The following is an 8,689-nucleotide window of genomic DNA, read 5'->3' on the forward strand; positions in this document are numbered from 1 at the left end:
GTTCACTCCCCAAATGACTGCAGTGGCTGGAGTTGTGCAGATCCAAAGCCAGGAGCCAGGAGCTTCTTCTGGGTCTCCCATGCGGGTGCAGGGTCTCAAGCACTTGGGCCATCTTCTGCTGTTTTCCCAGGCCACAGTAGAGAGCTGTATCAGAAGTAGAGCAGCTGGGACTTGAATTGGAGCCCATAAGGGATGCCAGCACTGCAGGCAATGGCTTTACCCGCTACTCCATGGCGCTGGTGGTGTAGCTGGTAAGGCCACCACCTGCAGCACCAGCATCCCATGTAGGGTTCCTGTTTGAGTCCCTGATGCTTGACTTCCAATCCAGCTCTCTGCTGTGGCCTGAGAAAGCAGTGCAGGATGGCCCAAGTCCTTGGGCCCCTGCACCCATGTGAGAGACCTGGAAGAAGTTCCTGTTTCTTGACTTTGAATCAGCCCAGCTCCGGCTATAGCGGCCATCTGGGGAATGAACCAGTGGATGCAAGACCTCTCTCTCTCTCTGCCTCTGCCTCTCTGTAACTCTGCCTCTCGAATATCTATTCTTTTCTCTCCCCAAATCAAAGTGGTTCAACAGAAGGTAGAAACAGGCCGGGAACCGCACGGCTGTGTGCGGGCGGCTGCAGGTCTCACCGCGGGCACCGCCTCAGAAGCCAGCGCTGCTCCCGCACAGCGTGAACAGACACCTGTGCCACTCCACAGCCGTGCAGTCTGCTCTTTAAAAAATCAGTGGTATGCAGTTTGCTCACTCTCAAGTCTCAAGAAAAAAAAAATGAAAGGTCACTTTTTTCTCTTTAAACACCAGTGTGTAGCAAGAACTCGTGGATAGAAACACGCCCGCCTAAAAACTCAGCAGATGCTGACTTCAGGGTGGCAGGCCCCCGAGTGGGGCTGGGCCAGTGGCCTCCTTCACGGTGAAGGTCTCAGCACCCCAGCCCAACGAGGGGCTCAGAGCTGAGGCTCCAGAGGGAGGGGTTGGCCCCGTGTCGCCCTGCTAGTGGCAGAGCTGGGCATCACCCTGAGCCACGGCCAAATGGCCGCCTGAGGCCCCAGCCGCTGGCTCTACGGCCGCCAGCTGTACCCAGGCGCGCAGTCATGGCTCCATTTGAGATGTGTCGCACGGGCAGTTCCACCCTCCCAAACCAGGGACTGCCAGCAGGGGCAGGAAGGGACAGGGGGGCTCTCAGGATGTGCTCCGCGGGTCCCTGGACACCACACAGCTTTAGGGACAGGGTCACTCCCCTCTGGAAGGGAAGGTCGCTTCAAGGCCCACCTGCAGGGGACTGACTGGTCCCAGGAGTCTACTTATTGCTTATTTCAGTGGTGGCCCAGCTGCCTGATGGGCACACAACACACTCTGCTCCGGGCAGCTGCAGTCCCACCCACTCCCGGGCTGCTCTGTGGCTCTGTGGATTCCAGGACCCAGAAGGTGCCTCTGGCACTCCCAGCCCAGCTGCCTACCTGGGCAGGAATCGCCCAGTGCCATGACCAGCAGGTGTTCACCCAGCTTCAAGAGCACAGCCCTGGTGATAGAAGCTCCTTCCAGAAAAAGCTCAGAGGGCTCCCTGGAACTGCACACGGCCCGTCCCCTGTTCAGCGCCCACTCAGCACACCCTGGGCCATGAGCCTTTCCACTGAGTTAGGACCCAACGGTGCCGCAGGCATACACAGTGGGAACAACCCCGTGCCTTGGATCCCCAGGCCTCACAGGGGTCCAGATGGGACCTGCCGGCCACACACAGCCCCTGGGCACCTCACTCAGTACTGTGGAAGAGTGAGGAAGGTGCTGAAACAGTGTGGGCAAGGTGGCCCGTCCGGTCCTAGGGCTCCAGGACCCAGGAGCTCATCGCACTGCCCACATGACCACCCGCTCTGGGCCTCATCCTCACATGTCAGTTCCTGCCTTCCTTTCACAGCTGACCCACGGAGCCTCCTCGGCAGTGGCCGGCAGCCCTGAGACTCAGAGGGGAGGTGATGGTACCCGCGACGAGGCCGCCAGGTGGCAGGGCACAGCTAGGGCCCGACCCATCCCAGCAGCCTCTCCATCGGCTCCATGGCTGTGAACACGACCCAGCCCACTAGACCTGTGTGGGCTCGAACCGTGAGCAGGGCTGAAGGAAACCATGGAGACCTCAGGGGCCCAGAGACGCTGAGTGACTTGCTGGTCACTCGGCAAATTAAAGCCAGAACCTGCACTCCCACGGCTCTATTCACAGTGACCCAGGGTGTGGCCGGGTCCCTGGGGGAGGCCACAGGTGACCACAGGCCCAGCCGTGGCCCAGTGCTACTTTCCAGAGAGAACAACGCGTGGCTCGGCTCAGAGACTGCATGGGACTGCCCCGGGCTCCGGGCCCATCGTGTAAACCACAGCAAGGGACGAGCCCTGGGCACAGGGCACGGGACGTTACAGAGAGGGCGGCTGTCTTGGGGGGCAGGGGGTGAGCAGCAGGGCAGCTGGGCACAGCAGGGGGGTCCAGGAAAGGGCCTGAACCCCAGAACAGCCTGTGGCCAGCCAGGGACTTGGTGAGTTTCCTTGTCCAGGACGTAGGGAGCGCAGTGCTCAGGGAGCCGGGGCAGGTGAAGGCTTGGCAGAGGTGGTGTCATGCGCGCCAGGACCCCAGTGGGGTCGGTCTCTGTGCAGGCAGCGGGGTGGAGGCTTGGTGAGGGCCCCTGTGGAGGGCGGGGCCCAGGAGCCAGGGGCCATCACAGCAGCAGCAGCAGCAGCCTCGGGCCTCTTGCTAATGTAGCCGGGGCTTGGGGCCCAGAGACAGACAGGTCGGCAGCTTCTCGTCTTTGGATTTGCTGGTGAGTGAGGTGGGAGATGGAGGCTGGCCAGGCCAGGCACGCCGCATGCTATGCACAGTGCGCCCCCAGGTAGGAAGACAGCGTCTGGCCTCCAGGCGTGCCAGTTCACGGCCGGGGAGGAGCGGCCCTACAAGGGCCCCTTGAACTGGTTGCCAGCCAGGTGCTGCCGGATGGAGGGCTTGGAGCTGGCGGCGTCTCCCAGCTTCCTCCAGACCACGTTGCACATCTCGCGGCCGATGGCCTTCTCCTTCTCGCTCATGTCCTCCTCGCAGCAGTCCTGGAGCTGCCGGTCCAGGTTCTCGTGCACCTCCAGGACCTTCATCGCATGCACAACAGCCTCGGGCTTCTGTCCGGCAGAGCTGTAGCCGGAGGAGGCAGGCGAGGGCAGCTCAGGCACAGGGCAGGCCGGGCCATTTGGCAGGGTGTCCTGGCAGGGCGGCGGCAGGGCGGCGAGCTGGGGAGCCTTTCCGCAGTGTCCGGAACTCTCCGGGGCCCGCGGGTGCCGGGAGCTTGTCACCCTCCAGCAGCTTCACCTTGCACTCCCGCTGCCTGACGTAGGTGGACGATGGATCGTGCAAGCCACTGGGGATGCTGCGGTGATGACGCGGCGCCGAGAGACCGTCCAGGGACCGGCGCGTGACTCCGGCCTTGAGCGCCCGGGAGGCAGCAGCGCGGGTGGGACGTGGTGGTGGCGGTGCTGGTCCGGGCTGCCGCCGCTGCCAGCACCACAGGTGCTGCTCCCGTCGCCCATGTCGCGGGTCCCCGCGCCCGCCGCGCCGCCCGCCAGCGGCCCGCTCAGGCTGGCCTGGCTGTCGATGGAGCTGCGGGAGCCTGCGCCGCCGCTCGCCCAGCAGCCGCACCAGCTCCTTGCGCTCCAGGTTCTCGCGCAGCAGGGCCTCCTGGCGCACCTCGAGCTCGCGCAGCTTCTGCTGCGGGCGGGCCACCTCGTGCCACACGGCGCCGGCGTGCGCCCCTTCTGCTGGTTGTCGTCGAGGAAGCAGCAGAGCTGGCGCAGCTCCTGGTCATCGTCCTGCAGCCGCCGGTTCACATCCTGGAGGCCGCGGATCTCCAGCCGGTGCTGCTGCAGCCGCCGGTTCACGTCGCACATCAGGCAGCCTCGCTCCAGCGTGAGACCCACCCTCTCGCCCTCGATGCGCCTCTGCCGCCGCGCCAGCTCCTCCTCCTCCGGCACCTGGCTCAACTCTCCCAGGCCACAGCAGAGAACTGGGTCGGAAATGAAGCAGCTGGGACTTGAATCGGCGCCCATATGGGATGCCGGTGCTGCAGGCCAGGGCTTTAACCCACTATGCCACAGTGCCGGCCCCCGGGTTTCACTTCCAATTCAGATTCCTGGTAACACACACCTTGGGAGGCAGCAGATGACGGTTTAGGTCGTTGGTTCTCTACCCCCCATGTGAGAGATGTGGACTGAGTTGCTGGCTTTTGGTTTTGGCCTGGCCCAGCCCTAGCTGTTGTGGATGCCTGGGGAGTGAATCCATGGATGGAAGCTCTCCCTCTGTTCCTCTGCCTTTTAAATGAAAATGCAAATTTTAAAAAGGCTTCAAACAATGAGGCCTTTTAGGTGAATGAAAACAAAAGAACATAGCACTGACAATGTTAATACAAGATAAAGTATTATACAAGAACAAAAGCATTAAACAAAATAATTTTTAAAAAAGATTCATTTATTTATTTGAAAGGCATTGTTACAGAGAGGCAGAGACAGAGACAGACAGAGAGAGAGACAGAGACAGAGACAGACAGAGAGAGAGAGAGAGGTCTTCCAACCACTGGTTCACTCCCCAGATGGCTGCAATGGCCACAACTATGCAGATCTGAAGCCAGGAGCTAAGAGCCTCCTCTGGATGTCCAATGCTGGTGCAGGGGCCCAAGGACCTGCGCCATCTTCTACTGCTTTCCCAGGCCACAGCAGAGAGCTGGATCAGAAGTGGAGCAGCTGGGACTCAAACTGGTGCCCCTATGGGATGCTGGCACTGTAGGTGGCAGCTTTACTGGCTATGCCACAGCACTGACCACAACAAAGGAATTTTTTTTAAAAAGTAACTATCCAAGGTACAATGAACAAATTAGACATAGTTCAGAATATGCATATATCAAACACCTTAGCGGGAGAAAATATAAGGCAACAAACAAAGCAAAAGCCTTAGAGGAGGCATATTAATAAGTGAAGAATGGTAGTTATTTATACTATTAAGAATGTCTGTTAGGAGCCAGTGTGGTGGTGTCCCGGGAAAGTGACACTGGCATCCTATATGGGTTCCGATTCATGTCCCAGCTGCTGCATTTTCCATCAAGCTCCCTGTTAATGCACCTGGGAAAGCAGTGGAAGCTGGCCCAAGTGTTTGTCCCCTGAGACCTCATGATAAACCTGGAAGAAACTCCAGGCTCTTGGCTTCAGGCCCTGGGCATTGCAGCCATCTGGGGAATGAACCACCAGATTAAAGATTTCTCTCTGTGTGTCTTCCCTTCTTTCTGTAACTATGACTCTCAAAATAAATAAATAAAAAAAGAATGCTTGCTATATTTGTCATAGATCAGATCTAAATTGCCTAATAAGTTCATAAATAGTGGAATGTCCACATAATTTAATACTATGCATATAAGTATAAAATACCCGTGTCTATCTATGTTTATATAGGTCTGGAAAGACAGTCTCCATATATTATTAAATGAAAATGCCAGTTAGGGGATAATGATATGCTAAAGCCAGGTAAGCCACTGCCTACAGCGCCAGCATCCCATATGGGTGCTGGTTTGTGTCCTGGCTGCTCCACTTCTCCACTTCTGATCCAGCTCAACTGCTGTAGCCTGGGAAAGCAGTGGAAAATGGCCGAAGTCCTTGGGCCCCTGCAATAGTGTGGGAGACCTGGAAGAAGCTCCTGGCTCCTATCTTTGGCCTGGCCCAGCCCTGGCTGTTGCAGCCATTTGGGGAGTGAACCTGTGGACGGAAGACTCTCTTTCTCTCTGTAGCTTTTGGAATAAATAAATAACTCTTTAACAAAAAAGTTCTTGACTTTGAAAAAAAAAAAAGAGCAAAGGCCCTTAGGCTTTTTTTTTTTTTTTTGACGGTGATACCCAATTTATTACATCTCAGCGTAAAAAGAGGGCTGGGGAGGGGGCGGCCGCCGGGAAGCCGCGCTCTGCATTGTCGCGCCCCAGACCGCGGGGGCTGAGGACGCACAGGACGCAGGCGGTCTTCGGTTTCGGACAGGGTGGGCGCGGGCAATGCACTTGAACCAGCAGAGGGGCCGGGGCGGGGCGGGGGTGAGGGGCTGCGGCGACACTACCTTGGCAGGGTCCTGGGGACTGGGTATTGCACTGAGCCAGGTGCGGGGGCGCGGGGGCGCAGGGGCGCGGGGCGCGGGGCGCGGGGCGCGGGGAGTTCCCAGCTCGCCCAGGTTGTACAGCACAGGAGTGCGGGCGCCGCCCACCGCTCGTGCTAGCAGCCACGGAGGAGGAGCGAGCGGGGGGTGTCACCAAGGAGTTTGCAGATCTGGGAGTGGGGTCCTCGGGTTGCCTACCAGGAGCCCGGCTCAGCCGCCCCCGACAGGGAAGCCCCGCCTCTAGACGACAGGACCGCCCCTAGACGGCCGACCACGCCCCTCCGGGGAGGCCCTGCCCCCTGCGGCAGGCCCCGCCCCACCGGCGTTGCTCTGTAGTCTCAGACAAGGTCCCCAGAGGGTCTCGGCGTCTCCCGCTAGGGGCGTCCCTGGACAGAGGGTCTGGACGACGCCAGGCTGCAGACGCGGCCTCCCTGGTCCCTGTGGTCCCCCTGCCTCCGCCCCCGGGGACCTGGCCCAGGCGGGCTGGTGCTGATGGGGCGGGGGCGGGCCAGCAGTGTGGAGATCTCTGTGCGCTCCGCGAGGACCCAGAGCGGCGGGTACGCGGGTCAGCGCTTGGAGGTGGTGGACGCTGGGGGCTCGGCCGTCCGCTTCCGTCCAGGGGCCGGGCAGCGACTCCGGTCGGCGATGGGCACTGGGGGCTCGGCCGTCCGCGTCAGTCCAGGGGCCGGGCAGAGCCTCCAGGCGGAGGCGGGCGCTGGGCTCCGGGTCTGGGAGTGCATAAAAGTTAAAAGTAGATGTCGGCGGCTGGCCTGTCCTCCTCGTCCGAGGCCTGGCTGGCGGGATCCGAGGCGGCCTCCACCCCCGCGACCGCCTCCTTGGGGACGATGATCTCCACACTGCACGCGGGTTCCACCTGCACGATGACCTGCTGCGGGTTCTCCTGGGCTGGCCGTCGTGCCCTGAGGACTGCGTGCGCCGCCTGTACCGCGCGGTTGCTCAAATGGCTCCGACGGGGACTGCTCCGAGATGGACAGCGAGGTGGACGACAGGGTCGTGGCGATGGAGGCCGTCGTGGCTTCTTCCAAGGAAGGCGGCGTGCAGGGCAGGAGGTCGGGCCGGCCTTCGACCTCCAGCGTGGGGTAGCTGCGGGTCCCCGCAGGTCGTACTGCGTGCCCTCCCGCTCGCTGGGGATCTGGCTGGCCGAGAAGGCGGCCGTGGGCCCCAGGGGCTTCACGGCCAGCAATGTGCTGCACCCCTTCTTGGACGGTGAGGACTTGAGGGAGTTCTTCCGGAAGACCGTGTTGCTCATGAACTTGAAGAAGCGCTTGGCGTAGACGCTGGGGCAGTGCACGGAGACGGTGTCCCCGTCGCGGACAGCGCCTTCCAGGTGTGTTCCAGCTTCTTGATGAACCTGTAGGACTGCAGGATGTCCATGATGCCCTTGTGCAGCAGCAGGCGCTCGCCGCGCCCATTCACGGCCGGGATCCTGCCCATCCTGTCCTTGGTCTCCATGACCTCGCCCCTAGCGTTCAAGGACATGGACTAGAGCTGGGGAGAGCTCCTAAGAGGCCAAGCCCAGGAGGGAAGGAGGGGTGGATCCGCTGTGGCCTAATGTAGCTTATTACAACTGCTGCACTTTCATTCAGGGTGACCTGGGAGTTTCTGGAGGATTTTAAGCAGAAAAATGTCACGGTCTGCTGAGACTTTTTAAGCAACTTCTCTTTGGCCATGTTGTTGAGACTAGGCGTGGAAGCGCACAGGTAGAAGGAGGGATCCCACAGTGAGGATGGCAGCTTGGAACCCAGGGAAATGGTCAGAACCCAAGCAGCCTCAGGCAGAACTGCAGGATTTCCTGATAGACAGGGTGCTGGACGTGAGGAAATGAAAGAAGGGCTGAGGATGACTCCAAGTTGGTCAACCTGAGCAACCAGAAGGATGGAGATGCTATTGAACGATGGGGAACATTCACAGAGGAAAAACCCAGCGTTCCCTTGGAGATCTGTCCAAGGTGAGATTTCTGATAAACTTTTCAACTGAAGACAACCAACAGGCCATGCAACACACCAGTCTGAGCCCCAGCCGGAGACCTGGGCTCAGATACACATTTGGGACTTGTGAGCATGGAATGGGGTCTGAAGTCATGAAGCAGATGAGACTGCCGAGTGCTAAGTGTGACTGCAGAGGAGAGATCAGATCAGGAGTTCTGGGGACCTTCAGCATTAAGAGGCTAGGGAGACCAGGACGTGGGCAGGGGCTGGTGCAGTGGTGGACGTGAGCAAGGGTGATGGTCAACCCAACAGGGAAGGACTGCGGGTTTCTAAAGCTACATCTGAGCCGTGTGGGAGGACCGAGAACTAGGCATGGGAATAGGTGCTGTGGAGGTCACTGGGGTTCCTGGCAAGAACCACTGATACCCATGAGCTATCTGCTGGTTGAAAAAAATACAAAAAGAAAAGTGATAAAATGTTTACTTCATTCCAAGTTCTTTAAATATGCTGCAATACAGTCTATTCATTCAGCAATAATTATATTGAAAAGTCACAGCAAATAAATGAATAAATTGTAACACTGATATGTAAACA

General features: G+C 59.3%; 1 pseudogene; it reads right to left on the minus strand.

Moving 5' to 3' along the window:
• Positions 1-2,922: 2,922 nt before the first annotated feature.
• Positions 2,923-6,886, minus strand: LOC100357202 (coiled-coil domain-containing protein 85C-like; annotated as a pseudogene).
• Positions 6,887-8,689: the final 1,803 nt, after the last annotated feature.

The sequence above is a fragment of the Oryctolagus cuniculus genome, chromosome 21 (assembly GCF_964237555.1).
Source record: "Oryctolagus cuniculus chromosome 21, mOryCun1.1, whole genome shotgun sequence".
NCBI lineage: Eukaryota > Metazoa > Chordata > Mammalia > Lagomorpha > Leporidae > Oryctolagus > Oryctolagus cuniculus.